Below are 3899 nucleotides of genomic sequence, written 5' to 3' on the forward strand. Positions count from 1 at the left end.
TAGCTATGATATCAACCAATGTTACCGATCCTACCAAGCCCACAGTCATGACACCGACTGATGCTTTGAACTTAAGCATGATATCTAAGACCTAATTGATGCCAAAAGGATGATTGACCCAGAAAATCAACCCAAAAGCCCCATGCCTAACCAAAATTTCCACCTACACTAGGTCTCTACATGATCTCCATCACCCCAAATAACCCTAACAGAATTATTGACTTTATCCAACCCATCCAAAAGCCCAATGAACCTATCCAACCCATCCAAAAGACCAATGAACCTCAGTCCATAATGGTTGTTGACATTTGTGATAATTCTAGCTATGATGAGGGTCCTTTGGATGTCTGAACTAATTCTGATGAGGAAATAGTTGCATTACAACTAGATGGTTCAGTTCCACTAGTGTCTGATTTTCAAGTTGTTGGGATCTATAAAAACTGGATGGATCTAAAAATGGCTACTATGAAGAAAGGGATGGAGTTTTTTCTTAGCATAGGCCTAGGAGAAAGTATAGATGGTCTGGTGACTTTTCTTGAAGATGAAAGGGCAGATTACAAGTCATGGTTTGGGCTATGAGCCAACAGAAGAGGAAGAAGAGCCAAAGCCTCCTAAGTTCTTGAAAGCGGGGGCAATTACCTTGACATATGATTAGGGGTTACCACATGTGAAAGAGCTAAAGCAGAAAATCAGCACCAATGATCTAAGCACTGCATGAAAAGCCAAACACCAAAGGCTACACCCCTATGTTTGAGTCTATCTTTTGTAATGCTCACAGTAGTGATATTGATGTTTCCAATAATGATGTACTTGATAAAGATTTCGAGGCAAAGATGAATAACATTCTCAGTCCTTCTGCTTACTTGTTTGATATTTATTCTAAAGGGCATATGCATGGCATTCATAATCATTTAGAATCTATTTTTGTTAATGCATCAAAATCGATCTCTATTAATTTGAGTACACCAAATAATCCTAAAGACATTAAGTTAGCTAAAGATTTAACCAAAAAAGAAAGAGATAAATTTATAGCCTTGTTAACAAAGTACTAAGAAGCACATGCCTCGAGCTTAAAATCAGATAGCCAATTCCCAAGCCACGCTGATGTCCCCATAGGAAAAGGGTGATCAAAAGTTGACTTAGCTAGTTATCCTAATGAATAGTAAAATTTCATGCTATGAAGGATTAGTAGCAGCACATGTGGACCTAGAAGGAGAAGGAAAATGGTATGAAAACATGAGGAGGTCTCTGGAAGTAAGAGAATACTAGTAATCAGCCAATAAAAGAGATAGAGCAACAATTCATAGATTAGCCATTCAACTTACTTTAGCTGGGGGGCAATTCTACAAACTCTTATGTGTGATAGAAAAATAGGCTGAGCAAATAATGAAAGAAGTACATGCAGGAATGTGTGGTCCCCATATGAATGGAAAGGTTCTAGTTGAAAAAAAAAAATGTTTGAAACATATAAGGATTGGCCTGAAAAACTCCTTTATGCTCTTTAAGGTTATCGCACTACTACAAGGACATCCACGAGGGCAACCCCATTCTCTTTAGTGTATGAGACTAAAGTAGTGCTATCCATTAAGCAAGAGGTCAAATCCTTAAGAGTGATGCTAGAAGTTAAGATCTTAGAAAATGAGTGGGCCTAGAAGAGATATGAAGAACTAGCTTTGATTGATGAAAAGAGGATGCGAGCCTTGTATCATATGCAGGCTTATCAAAGGAAGATAACTAGAGCCTTTAATAAGAAGGTGAAGCCAAGAAAGATCAAAGAGGGAGATATGGTTGTGAAACAAACTCGGCCCATCCCTTTTGATCCAAGAGGAAAGTTTAAGCCAAACTGGGATGGTCCACACATAGTCAAAAAGATCTTGCTACTGTAAGAATATCAGACCTGGATGGGAATAAATTTCAAGAACCAGTCAATTTAGACAGGCTTAAATGGTACTTTGTGTGAGACAGGCCCACTAGGCTGAAAAATTGCAAAAGGCGGTCTAGGAAAAAGTAAGGATCAAAGAAAAAAAGAAAAGAAAAGAAAAGAAAAATGCTAGATTGAAAAGCTGCAAAAGGCAGTCTAGGCAAAAGGAGAGATGAGAGAAGATCTGGATGGAAAACCTGGAAAGGCCATTCGGCAGGTTATAAAGCTTATTTCTAACTTTGAAAGGTTAGAAATTTGGCAAAACTAAATGTAAGAGGGAGTAATGGTGTACCTAAATAAATAAAGAAGTTTTTATTGCATTAACCAGGAATAGATTTTATTTAATTATGATTGTGAATGTTTGTGTCTTGAGGGATACATCAAAAGATTAAGTAATTGAACTGCATTGTTTTGATTTAACCTATTATCTTGTGAGCATGATAGAATAGGTGCTTGATATGAATATCTTGGTGATTGTTTAATTTCAAAAAAAAAAAAAAGAGAAAAAGAACAAGAAAAAGAAAAGAAAAAAGAGAGCTCGCTAAGTGGAAAACCCGAAAGGGCCGCTTAGGCAAAAGTTAGAGCAAGCCCATTGAAATGAAAACTCGAAAGAGCATTTCAAGCAAAAGTTAGGGCATAAAGAATTGAGTTCATGGAAGAGAAAGGAGTCAAGGCAGAAAAAGTTTTAGCTGTAGAATAATGAAGCATGGGGGAGAGAAGAAAAATAAAAGATCAGAGGGAAATTGTATTGTGACCTTAAGGAAGTCTTTTTTGGTGAACAGTTCTTCTCAAAAATTTTGAGGTTATAAGAAAGCTTTTGCAAAAAGAGGTCCCCCAGAGGACTAAATTTTTTTTTAGAATCTCTAGTAAAATCAGCATGCCCATGATAGGAAGTAGCATACAGAAAGCATAAAAATCAGAGAGAATTTTGAGACCAAGTCATCCTAATTTTTTTTTTCAAATCATGAATTAGATATTTTTTGGTAAGTCCTTAGACGTTGTTTAGGGCGCATGACATAGTTGTGTAAGGCATAGAAGAACATGCATCAACATGTTACCTGTAGGTGTGTAAGGCGTAGAAGAACATGCATCACCACAGTTTCAAGTGTCGAACTACGAGTGGATCTGATTCTTCCTCAAGATAATGAGGGGGATACATAGGTAGTTTAGGACTGCGGTCTTAAATACGAATCTACAACATTTCAAATCACACAGTTATCACTGTTATGAGACTGTAGCTAGTCTCATGATGCAGAGTGTATTGACAGAGCAAGATACACTCATTTTTCACATGACACAGTTATTACTGTTATGAGACCGTAGCTAGTCTCATAACATAGAGTATGTCGACTGAGCAAGATATACTTGATTCTCATAGCCAATGTTTCATAGTTATTAGAAATTTGAATTTCACTTTGACGAAACTTGAGCAATGCTTTCGCATTGATTTCAACTTTCGCCAAAGTGGGGGGCAAACTGTAGACCCTTATTTTGTGATGAGTATGTGCATTGAGGCCGTGGGAAACCCGATGATAAAAAATTATATGACTGTAAGATGTAATTGGAGGCATGGAGCTGAATTATTAATTCCGTGGTATGATCTTGAAAAAAATAAAAATAATAATAAAATTTTGGAGAAATTAATTTAATTAAATTTAAATAAAATTTTATTTTGTTTAAATTTAATATAGGTAGTTCTTAAATGGATCTAATTAAGTTTAATTGGACTCTATGGGCCTAAGAAAGCCTAGTTAGGAATTTTAAATGGGACCCATTTAATTCTTTTCTAACAAAATATCTCTCTCCTCCTTGACCCTACCCTCTTCCTCATTCCCTATTGGTGCCTTCCATTTTTTTTGTCTTCCTATTGGTTGAAACACCTCACCCATATCCCAGTCTTATTCGAATTCTGCAATTGTAGTTGTTTAAGTCATCTAAACTTTATCATCCTAAGACTCCAAATCCTACCACACCTCTT

This window comes from Hevea brasiliensis, chromosome 12 (genome assembly GCF_030052815.1).
Source record: "Hevea brasiliensis isolate MT/VB/25A 57/8 chromosome 12, ASM3005281v1, whole genome shotgun sequence".
NCBI classification, from domain to species: Eukaryota; Viridiplantae; Streptophyta; class Magnoliopsida; order Malpighiales; family Euphorbiaceae; genus Hevea; species Hevea brasiliensis.